Source organism: Galeopterus variegatus, unplaced genomic scaffold (genome assembly GCF_000696425.1).
Source record: "Galeopterus variegatus unplaced genomic scaffold, G_variegatus-3.0.2 Scaffold11110, whole genome shotgun sequence".
Taxonomy (NCBI): domain Eukaryota; kingdom Metazoa; phylum Chordata; class Mammalia; order Dermoptera; family Cynocephalidae; genus Galeopterus; species Galeopterus variegatus.
In genome coordinates this window covers 47,849-60,790 of record NW_007737221.1, presented here as the reverse complement: position 1 = coordinate 60,790, position 12,942 = coordinate 47,849, and the positions used below count along the sequence as shown (strand labels likewise).

At 32.5% G+C, this 12,942-nt stretch overlaps 1 long non-coding RNA gene across 2 annotated transcripts in view; it reads left to right on the top strand.

Annotated features, from left to right (window-relative positions):
• LOC103610415 overlaps positions 1–12,942 on the top strand; it is a 37,873-nt gene that overhangs the window by 4,178 nt on the left and 20,753 nt on the right. The window contains exon 2 of one of the 2 annotated variants that reach the window (XR_552209.1): positions 12,377–12,629. This is a non-coding gene — a long non-coding RNA (uncharacterized LOC103610415). Of the gene's footprint in view, positions 1–12,376; positions 12,630–12,659; positions 12,692–12,942 lie in introns of those variants that run through there. The other variant, XR_552210.1, reaches the window with a different exon arrangement.

The following is a 12,942-nucleotide window of genomic DNA, read 5'->3' as shown; positions in this document are numbered from 1 at the left end:
GTCAGCATGACACCTTTGATTCTGTAAACCCTTAGATCCCTTTGAGGTCGGGATCTTACACCGAGAGACCTAACTAGAAGCAGTGTATTTATAGAACTCTCCTACAGCTGCGGATACTAACAGATTTTCTATCTATCTTCAAATCCTATCAGACTGACTTTGGCCAGAGCAACGCCTCTAGCTTTCAAATTATAGTGCCCACTGCAAACTTTCCCAAAAGTAATTAACATGGTACAAATTTTAAAGTTGATTTTTTGGCAATAACATTTTATTTAAAACTTAACAGGAAGTACAAATCAATAAGCAAACAACAAACGAAATAAAATGAAAGCACCTTAAATCTCACACCCAGAGGAAACTACCAACCATTCTTAGTGCATGCTCTTATGGGCTGAGATCTTAATGTGTGTGTATGTCTTTACAAAATGCTCACTCCACATATACGCTTAAAAATCTCCTTTATTGTTGGCATCTTTCTGTATAAGTAAATTTTCTTTTACGAATTCATTGTTTTGTGTTTGTATAGGATTGCATTATATGCGTAAATTATAATTCATTTAAACAGATCTGTTGTTGGGCAATTAGATTTATTCTAGTTTTTTCTATTTCAAATGATGCTTTGACATGTATCTTTGTTCATTACTGTGAGGATTTGTTGTGTTTTTTTTTTCTAAATTTTATTAGAGTATAAAAGTTTATCAAGTATAATTTTATAAAGTATATTTTATAAATATAAAAATGCACATTATTGTAAGTATGCAGCTCAAGGGATTTCTACTGAGTGAGCACAATTGTATAACTAGTACATAAATTAAAAAAGGCACTATCCCAATCCCAGGAGCCCTCTCGTACCCTTTTCCAGTGACTACCTACCCTCTAAAGGAACTGCTGTCCTGACTTCAGACATCATACGTAAGTTTTACTCGCTTTTTAACTTTTTAAAAGGAGTCATACTTCATATTCCCTTTTATGTCTGGCACTTTTCTCTTAACGTTGTGTCCATGTTATTCATCCATGCTGTTGTGTGTAGTTGTAGCTACTTATTCTCATTGCCATGTAACAAAGGTAAATAGATATGTTCTTAAAAGAGAATGATAGAAAGTAATTTAGGCTTTGCAGGACCCATACATATCTGTGGCATGTTCTTGTGTGTGTGTGTGTTTTACAATTCTTTAAAATATAAATCTAGTTTTAGTTTGCCAGCCATACAAAAACAGACACCAGAATTGGGTCACAGGTTATAGTTTGCTGACCCCTGCAGTATAGTATTCAATTATATAAATATATCACCTTCTGTTTTTCTGTACTGTTAGTGAACATTTGCTTCCAGTTGTTGCTTATTAAGAATAATAGAACTATGAGCATTATTATGTGTGTCTTTGGTGAGCATATATGTCCACTACTTTGGGGGAAATATCTAAGCGTAGAATTGCTAGTCATAGGTATGTGTGGATTCTGCTTCAGTGGATGCTGGCAAATGTTTTCGAAGGTGATTGTGTCAAGTCACTCTCGTACATGCAGTGTGTGATAGTTCCAGTTATTCCACACCCTTGGTAAAAATTGGAACTGTGTGTCATTTTATTTTTAAATTTTAAACATTCTGATACATATGCAGTGGTATTGCATGTGATTTTAACAATCATTTTCATAATAACTTAGAAACTGAGAACCTTTACTTATATCAATTAGTCATTTTGATTTCCTTTCTTATAAAGTTTCTGTATAAGGTTTTTCACAATTTTTTATTTGTTTTCATGCCTTATTTTTAATTTGCAGGAATTATTTATAAATTCTGGTTTTACTGGATCTATATATTGCAACTATTTTCTCTCACTCTGTGGCTTGACTTTTCTCTTAATGGTGTCTTTGGATGAACAGATTTTTTAAGGTTAAATGTAGTCTTTTTGTCAGTAATTTTATTTGCAGTGAGAACATTTTTATCTTGCTAGAGAAATTTTTGCCTATCGCAAGATCATGAAGATACTTGTCTTCTTTTTTTCTCAAAAGGTTTAACATTTACCATTCACATTTCGGTACGATACACTGGGAATCATTTTGTGTATGGTGCAATGCAGGAATCAAGATATCTTTTTCCCCATGTGGGTAGCCAACTGATCCAGCACTATTCAGTGAAAAGTCCATTTTTGTCACTCTACTTTCGTGTCACCTTAGTTATAAGGTAACCACATACATCTGGGTCACTGGTTGGATTCTCTATTTCATTGGTCTATTTTTCTGGGTTAATTTTAAGTGTCTTTTAAAGAAAATGAAAATATTGATGTAATGAGTACTTCCAATTTCGTTTTGCTCACCTTTAGAATGTAGTGTTAATAGATTTTCTTACCTTATAGCCTGGCACAATAGAATTGCTTATATATTGCTCATACACAGGAAAGGACATTTGTGGAGTGGGACAAGATAGAAGAATGTGAAAGTTTTGCTTGCATTCTTAACAGGTAAAAAACTACATGCTATGGTGGTATTAAGAATGATAAAAAAAATGATTAAGATAAGAAAAAGAGCATAATTATTTTGGGTATGGCTGTAAGTTGGTTTTTCTAGCCAAGTTGAGCTCTACTTCTTAAATGCAGCTCTCTAGCAAGGTCTTCCCTGACTCAGTCATTTGCTGTCACATCATCTATTTATCTGACTACAACTTGTCATTGCTGGTTTTTTGCTGCTGTTGTTGATTTATTAATATCTTTTCTGTCTTTCTGCTCTGGAACATAAACTCCCTGAAGGCAGAAACCCTACATAATTTCTCTAGTATTCCCCTCCCCTAGTGATTAAAAGGATGCCTCCCTACTGCAGGTTCTTAATAAAGATTTGTTGAGTGAGTGAACCTGAGACTATCGGAGAGGATTTTTGTAACAACTAGCAAAATTCAGTAAGTGAAATAAGCCATTCTTGGACTATATTTAATAGGCAGATGTTTTGTCAAGACAAAGCAGCTCTTAAAGACAAATTAAAAAATAAGTTAAGATTCTGCCTTTGCATCTAATGATACATCTGAGAACTTATTACATGATTTAATGATTTTTGTCAGAATGTATTTATAAAATGCAAGGAGATTTAGCAATTTTATATGCTAAATTATTAGCATAATTTCTTTTATGACAACACCCATCAATAGGATTCAATTAGTTTTTGAACTCTGTTTTTCTGCTTAAAGACAAATTAAAAAATAAGTTAAGATTCTGCCTTTGCATCTAATGATACATCTGAGACCTTATTACATGATTAAATGATTTTTGTCAGAATGTATTTATAAAATGCAAGCAGATTTAGCATTTTTATTTGCTAAAAAGAATAATTTCTTTTATGACAACACCCATCAATAGGATTCAATTAGTTTTCGAACTCTGTTTTTCTCTATGCATCAGTGTAAATTTGCTCCTTAGATATGACATAAGCCCAGTGATTCTCAAGAAGAGAAAATATGGTTATAGGAGGTTTTGAGTGTTCATGGAAGTGGATTTAGAGGTAGGAGAGAAGAATCTAGTTGAAGATACATAGAGTAGAGTTGGCTGTTTGTATTGTAGATAATTATAATTATAATCAGTTAAAGGGCATTCTTGAAAATTTATTTTAAGTTAAAGAATTCAAAACATTATATTAACGTATACCAAATGCTTCTGGCCTCAACAGGTGGTACAATCCTCTAGCTCACAGACCACATGTGCTTATACAGAACAAAGTGGCATGATCAGATTATTACGTATTTTAAATTGATGGAAATGTTCTACCAATAAGGAAAAAAAAAGGTTGAAGAACTGCCAGGCTGGTGTGTGTCATAGACAGGTGGCCATAGACAGGTGGCCTGTCTTCATGTGCCTGGGACAGTCCTAATTTACATCTATTGCCCTGATGCTATTGTTAACTAGAGCCTCTTCCACTTTCAACAGTGCTCCACTTTGATGCTACATCTCACCCCAGCCCTTGACAATGTGGGTGGCCCTCCTAATTATGGTGGAGTCCCTCTTGGCAGAAGCCACAGTGACAGCAAACCCCTATGAAGAGTTTTAAGCACAAAGATAGGCTACTTAGTGGTGGATGCTGTTGATCTTTCTCTCCTTAGACTGTAACAAAATCTGCAGTATTTTTACAAGTGAAGGGCACAGGCTTATAAGGAAGGTCAGTAGAGTTCACCAAGCCACACAAGACAGTTGGCATTTAGGGGAATCATTTCTGGGTTGCTTTCTCAGCTCTGATGGGAGCCTAACTACTGCCAGTCTTATTTTGGCAGCCGTACTCAACAGAGCTGCTCACAGGCCAACACTACAGAAAAAAAAAAAAAGTCCATTTTCTTCTCTCTACCATATACCACATTACTGGGATTCTGAAATATCTTACTGAGCACTTTACTCAATCTAAATTTAAACAGAATTTTTCACTACTTCCCAAGAGAGAAACAACAATGAACTAGATGAGAATGAGAGGAAGTGGGAGAAGGTAATGCTCCATATCATTTGGTTAATCTATTCTTGTTTATTAATTTATTACATGGAAGAGTAAGTTTAATGACTTTAACTTTGAAGTGGAAAAGAAGCCCCTAAAGTATACTTTCAAAAAATGCAATAACGACTTTAGGAAGATCTAGGACAAGGATTGCATTTAATATTATAAGTTATTTTTCAAGGCCTACTTTAACCTTAGCCTTGAGATTTATCATTTCACATTAGCCAAAATAATCTGCCACCATAAGAAACCATGTATTATTAAAATCAGAACAGTTTCCTATATTTATTAGTTTAGTCATAAAATTGCTATTAGAAATAGCATACAGATGAGTTTGATATGCATAAAATCATTGAAACATAACATGATATTTACTACCTGTGGTACATAATTATACTCACATACTCTTAGATGCATTTATTTCTGTCACTGAATCATTATTTTCAGCTAGTTGTGCTGCATTTTCAGAAGTATAACTTTAAATTACTTATCTCTTTTATACTTCTAATTTTGAGAAGATGTAATTTCAAGAAAGAGTTTTTGGGGGGAGAAAGTCTTCTTGGGTTAGATATAATTTTTTACTACTTTAGATTTTTCAGTAATTTTACTTTTTTTGTCTTTGTTTATGCTATGAAATCTATCAAACTACAACAGCGATTAATTATAGATACATTGATCTATTGATATATCTGCTACTGCACACAGACTTTTAAAATAAATGTTATAAACCTCAGAGTCTCACAAAATGAAAACAAATGTTTAAAATACTACTTTTATGATTTGTTTCTCTCTTTTTCATTGTTTTTTATTTTGTCTCCTTGTTCACCACATAGATTAACTATATATTAACATTAATAGTTTCAAAGTTTTGAGTCTTTTAAATGCACAGAGCATATACTATGATGTACGTTTGCTGAGATATATGTTTTAATAAGTAATCCATTGAGGATGGTATAAACACGTGGGCATGCAAGCCAGTGATTGAGCCTAGCCAGCCACTCAGTATTCAAACCCAATGTGATCATGATTTTCTCCGTTTCATCATCTATATATTTTATAGGTAAAATAATATACTCCAGTTTGGAAATCCAAGACATTCTTAAAACACTCACCCAGTGAAAAATCCATTGTATTTTATAACATTCAGAGGTCTGCATATTCTGTCTAAGGAAAAGTATAAGTGTGAGTCTAGCAACAGGATGTAGACTTAATGAAAGAAAACACTTATGAATAAACATTCAAGTCAGCACAGGATTCTCCTGGATCATTCATGTTGTAGAATACAGCCTTCCTAGGCAAAAGTTTCTCCACCTATAAAAATCTAGAGAATATTAGAATAGGTAATAGGAGTAGGTTCCCAACACTTTTTGCTAATGTCTATGCTTCCAAATTATCAGAAATAAATTTATTTAAAAGCAAATAAACTATAGCAAATAGTCACAAGAAGGACAAATAGGAGTTGAAGTCCTTACAGAAATCCCAGTGTCTTAGGTGCCCTCCACGTACAAAACAGCAATTGTTACAGCAGGAAATCTTTTTAGTTAGACTTTCTCATGGTCTCAGTCTCACACCTCCCAAAGAATTGTTTAGATTCTTCAACTTTTTTTTATTTTTTTTTTTTTGCTAATATCTCTTGTGAATTATGACAGGATCTTATTCTGAAGTATTATTTGTTGTGCAAATTTAAATTTGAACTTTAAAACTGGTAGGAGATGCCAAGGGCCTTTGCCAGTGTGCTATCTACAGACTACACATCAGTGTCCAGTGGCCTTTCTCCCACCATCCACTGTAGCAAACTGCCAAATGCCTTCCTGGAGGAGTGGTTCCTAATCTGCCCAAAATTATATTCACCCTTCTGACCTACTTGTTTGAATGGCTCATGGCATACATTTGACTGTCCAGGGACAGAAAGCCCTTGATATTGATAAGGTATTGGAAGAATAAAGGGAAAATGGTTGCAGTAGATGAGTGTGGGACTAAATGAATTCAACTCAAACTCCATCAAGGCAAGGCAAAGGGGAGATGCATCCCTTGTGATGGTCATTTCCATACTAAACCGCACTATACAGATAACTGTCACTCTAGCCCAAGCTAGTTGCTGTCAGCTTCATTGTAAAGATACTTTCACTTTTTTTGCATTGTAGTAATATATTTCCTGTCCCTGCTTTTAGCAACATTGACTTCCAAACGCTGGGGACAGTTTTCTCATTTGACACTGAATGGTAACCATATCGAATCATTTGAAAAAACTGTGACACTCATAATACCTTCAGAATCCCAACTGCATAGATTACACAATCCATTCTTTGAAATGGAAGATATAACAATTTCTGTATATCAAAACTGTAACCACATAGCAATTAGATGCAAACACCAACAATGTGTAAAAAGTAAAGACCAGGCTCCTTGGGAATATTTCCAGGAAATATGGCAAATATTATTTAATTTTAATATTTAATAAATGCATAAAAATCAATATGAAATATGCTAAAATCCTAATAGGTGATCACCAAACATGAACACTTATTAGGTCCTAATATATATTATCTAAAAATATTACATATTATGTTGTATATTATTTGAAAATATATGCGGAATATTTCCAGGAAATATGGCAAATATTATTTAATTTTAATATTTAATAAATGCATAAAAGTCAATATGAAATATGCTAAAATCCTAATAGGTGATCACCAAACACGAACACTTATTAGGTCCTAATATATATTATCTAAAAATATTACATATTATGTTGTATATTATTTGAAAATATATGCATATATATATATAGTTTACAACAAAAATAATATTTTATATTTTATAATATATTTATAACACTATTTTATAACATTTTACATACTTTATATGTATATGTATATATAGTTTAAAACAATAATGTTATTTTACCCAACAAATTTGTAACAATAAAAAAATACCTAGTACTGTAACATTGACAGGGTTATATTAAACAGAAATAATTCACAATATCATTATGTAGCATTGCATTTGAATAGATGAATTGTATATAATGATTTTTCTTTCTACAGTTTTTAAAAAATTTTTTAGTGAATGTTATTTTTACTTTTATAATAAAGGTAATATTTAATTAACTAACATAAACCTGCTTTGTTCCAAAATAGATTAGTTGTGCTTCAGTAAATATTAAAAGTCATTTTGTTGTATTATAAAAGAAAAATAAATAAGTATGAAAAATATTAAAATTATACTGATATAGGATTATATTACCCACCCACTGTTTTAAATAATGAGATACATATGCATTACTGTAAAAACAAATGATGTGATCTCATTTATAATGGTTTTAGTTCTTGTTGTAAAAAAGTTTGTGGAAAGACTCATATTGCCTTTTAATTCTATTTTTCCACTAACTTTTGGAATGCCCTCATATTTGTAAACAATTTTTTACTATTATATCATTTAACTTCCAACATCTTTTCTAGAATAGAGGGATTAATTGTGCTTCTATATTTTAGAAAGTGAATAGTTCTCTCTAGCTTTTCACTTCTATTTCTCACACTTATTCAACCCCACACGAAGGAAAGTTTTTTGTATTTGTATTATGTAAAATGCAGTGATGAAATCTGAGAGGCTGAATGTAGCAATACCTATGCAAATTATGGCATCAAAAGATTAGAACGTAAGTGAAATGTCCTGAAAGTATAAGGAAACCAACAGTAAGAGACGTAAATGAAAAGTAGAGACCTGCTTGGACCGTCTTGTTTCATTCATTCTATTATGTTCTTCCTGAGTCACAAAAAAGACTGTCACAACTATTTTTCTCAAACTTATAGAAATAAAGATTGTAGGAAGCATTTTGAGGATAGTTTAGGGTATGTGTGAGTGTGTGTTGTATATGCACTTATTCGATCTCTGACATGTATATTAAAGACATTATTTTCTCTGATTTTTTCTTAAGATAATACTTTTTTAGTTCAGATTAAAATAATGACAAATGACTTAAAATAAAGGAATTTAAAACATGTCCTTGTGCTCTACCCAAACTGAAGTTAAGAATATTTCTTATTGCCCTTGAACAGCACAAGGATACATACACAAATGAAATACTGGATTCAACTTCTAAATGATTTCCCCTTATTGAAAGGACCACCATCGAGTGCAAATGCATGTGCTCCAACCTGTAAGGATTTGTGGATGAGTCAGCTATTTCCCTTTGAAATATTAGGGGTCTTAGCTTTCATGTGTACACTCCTTGATTAGAAAGAGAACAAAAATATGGCTTAGACTCTCCTTGGGAGGAGCTTGAAGTTTGATGGTTGATGAACTGAAACGTGCACCTCCACAGGAATTCAACAAGGATTTATGGAATGCTAACGATGTGCTAGGATTCTGTAGTTCTACCATGAATAAAACTTGGTTTCCACCTAAAGAAGCTTAGGCAGATAATTTCAGCTGAGAGGTTCTAATGTAAGAGTATATTCAGCGATCCTTGAGAGTCTAGAATGCCAGGGGAGACCCATTTACCCCAAACAGGCATTTTACGTAAGGNGGAATATTTCCAGGAAATATGGCAAATATTATTTAATTTTAATATTTAATAAATGCATAAAAATCAATATGAAATATGCTAAAATCCTAATAGGTGATCACCAAACATGAACACTTATTAGGTCCTAATATATATTATCTAAAAATATTACATATTATGTTGTATATTATTTGAAAATATATGCATATATATATAGTTTACAACAAAAATAATATTTTATATTTTATAATATATTTATAACACTATTTTATAACATTTTACATACTTTATATGTATATGTATATATAGTTTAAAACAATAATGTTATTTTACCCAACAAATTTGTAACAATAAAAAAATACCTAGTACTGTAACATTGACAGGGTTATATTAAACAGAAATAATTCACAATATCATTATGTAGCATTGCATTTGAATAGATGGATTGTATATAATGATTTTTCTTTCTACAGTTTTTAAAAAATTTTTTAGTGAATGTTATTTTTACTTTTATAATAAAGGTAATATTTAATTAACTAACATAAACCTGCTTTGTTCCAAAATAGATTAGTTGTGCTTCAGTAAATATTAAAAGTCATTTTGTTGTATTATAAAAGAAAAATAAATAAGTATGAAAAATATTAAAATTATACTGATATAGGATTATATTACCCACCCACTGTTTTAAATAATGAGATACATATGCATTACTGTAAAAACAAATGATGTGATCTCATTTATAATGGTTTTAGTTCTTGTTGTAAAAAAGTTTGTGGAAAGACTCATATTGCCTTTTAATTCTATTTTTCCACTAACTTTTGGAATGCCCTCATATTTGTAAACAATTTTTTACTATTATATCATTTAACTTCCAACATCTTTTCTAGAATAGAGGGATTAATTGTGCTTCTATATTTTAGAAAGTGAATAGTTCTCTCTAGCTTTTCACTTCTATTTCTCACACTTATTCAACCCCACACGAAGGAAAGTTTTTTGTATTTGTATTATGTAAAATGCAGTGATGAAATCTGAGAGGCTGAATGTAGCAATACCTATGCAAATTATGGCATCAAAAGATTAGAACGTAAGTGAAATGTCCTGAAAGTATAAGGAAACCAACAGTAAGAGACGTAAATGAAAAGTAGAGACCTGCTTGGACCGTCTTGTTTCATTCATTCTATTATGTTCTTCCTGAGTCACAAAAAAGACTGTCACAACTATTTTTCTCAAACTTATAGAAATAAAGATTGTAGGAAGCATTTTGAGGATAGTTTAGGGTATGTGTGAGTGTGTGTTGTATATGCACTTATTCGATCTCTGACATGTATATTAAAGACATTATTTTCTCTGATTTTTTCTTAAGATAATACTTTTTTAGTTCAGATTAAAATAATGACAAATGACTTAAAATAAAGGAATTTAAAACATGTCCTTGTGCTCTACCCAAACTGAAGTTAAGAATATTTCTTATTGCCCTTGAACAGCACAAGGATACATACACAAATGAAATACTGGATTCAACTTCTAAATGATTTCCCCTTATTGAAAGGACCACCATCGAGTGCAAATGCATGTGCTCCAACCTGTAAGGATTTGTGGATGAGTCAGCTATTTCCCTTTGAAATATTAGGGGTCTTAGCTTTCATGTGTACACTCCTTGATTAGAAAGAGAACAAAAATATGGCTTAGACTCTCCTTGGGAGGAGCTTGAAGTTTGATGGTTGATGAACTGAAACGTGCACCTCCACAGGAATTCAACAAGGATTTATGGAATGCTAACGATGTGCTAGGATTCTGTAGTTCTACCATGAATAAAACTTGGTTTCCACCTAAAGAAGCTTAGGCAGATAATTTCAGCTGAGAGGTTCTAATGTAAGAGTATATTCAGCGATCCTTGAGAGTCTAGAATGCCAGGGGAGACCCATTTACCCCAAACAGGCATTTTACGTAAGGTCAGTAGAAAGGGACCTCCACCTAAAGGCTGAGCAATACAGATATTTTCTCTGCCTCTTTCTGCAAACCTAATTTCAAAACTGATTGGAATACCTCTTTGTTGTGCCATCTTCCTGATTAAAGGCTTTATTCTGGGTGATGTGATACAGCAAAACCTGGATGTCTTGTCTTCTTTAGAGACTCTTTATACTTATTAGAGGTTAAGTGAGCGTTGTCATGTAACTGTCACTTTATGTCTGAAGGGATTTCAAAATTCTTATCTGTGAAAGTGTAACTGGTAGTCTAGAGTAAATGTATGGTGCTGAAGAATCTCTCTCTCTCTCTCTCTCATTTGCAGGCAGGATAGAGGTGATAATGAGGTGTGTAATTATTGCCAATACAAGATGAAGATTGCTCTTACTTCAGATTACATAGTTTTCTAATCTGTAAAATAGCGATGACACTGACACGTTACTGTCCCTGATTGAGCTGGATATTTCTAATCAAGTGTTGTTACCACTATCACAATTTAAAGCGAATCCTGAAAATAATATTTACCACAATGATTTGTTGTTCCATGTGACTTAGAAATATGAACCAGCTAAATCTTTGTATTCTCAATCAACTGAAACTTTACTTAGGGGAAGGGAAGAGGTCTGGTTTTTTTTTGTTTTTTTTTTTTTCTTTTTAGTGCATCTAAAGCATGTGCAGCAAAACAAAAATGCTTTTAGACAAGACTCGAAAGGTTATTTCTCATTATTTTTGGCATCCCTCTTCCCACTGAAACAAGTCACGAGTGTATCTACAGTTGATCAGTTGACAGAATAGCAATTCTATTAAGATGAAAACTATCCTTGGAAATGTTTAGAAGGGAAAGGGTGTCCTTTGATTTATTATGCCATTTTATGTTTGTGCCATTATTTCCCTTTCAGCTACTCAGGCTTTGTTAGTGGAAATATCCAGCATTTTTAATAAAGTACTTCATTCAAACCAAATATTAACTAGAAGTGTTTTAGAAGAGTGCTCTGATTAAAGTAAATGAAATAAAGATCATCCAGTTGTGTTCAATAATAGAGAGTAAGGCATAATGAACAGAATGCAGCAATGTACTTGTGATGACAAACTATGCCGTCCATTCTTTTAAGTGCCAGCTGATGTCTGGGTGTTTTCCCCAGGATTATAGAGACATTTGATCTTTAGTAGGTGGCAATGTGTACATACTAGTTATCTTGCGTCCTGATAAAAGTTGAGTGACATTATGGTTCATTTGTGTATTTAGGCAAAGTTATTTCAGAAATAATTTTTTTTGTTTGCCTAAAGTTAAAATTAATAGCTATTTTGAATAATTTAAGCTTTGTAGCTTAATCAAAAGGTAAATATTCAGATTTACATGAATTTCAAAATATTCTCATCAAATTTTTCTCTTTATTGCATCTTTAAAATCCCATAATCTATTCTCCTCACTATATTCTTCTACAGCCTCTGAATGACTATTCTTAAATTCCTTCGGAACTTATCTTTCACTGAAGACCTATAAGATTTGGGGGAAGTATTTCTAAATCGGCACTGGAGATACAACACTGAGCAAAGCAGACAGAACAGGTCATCACAGAGTTTTCAATGTGGCCGGGAATACCTGAGGAGCGAAACATCAGCACAAACTCCGATACAGACCATGGTAGGGAAACATCAGTGTGTTGAGATGTTTGAGTGACATCAGTCCTTAACATTGGTAAGTGGATGGTTCTGCCAAATGAATAANAGATGTTTGAGTGACATCAGTCCTTAACATTGGTAAGTGGATGGTTCTGCCAAATGAATAAAATCACTTGCTAACCTATTAAGTTATGCCTATACTTAAACAAACGACTGGAAAGGAATGGAACTTTGTTGCCATTAAGCCAATGCAGGATAAAGCATATTGTTTCAGTTCTTGTTTCTTGGACTGTTAATGTATTTTACTTCATTTGTTATTGTGATTTGCATATTTTTTTTTCCTTTTTGTCTTTTTTACTGACCGGTAACGGGATCACAACCCTCGGTGT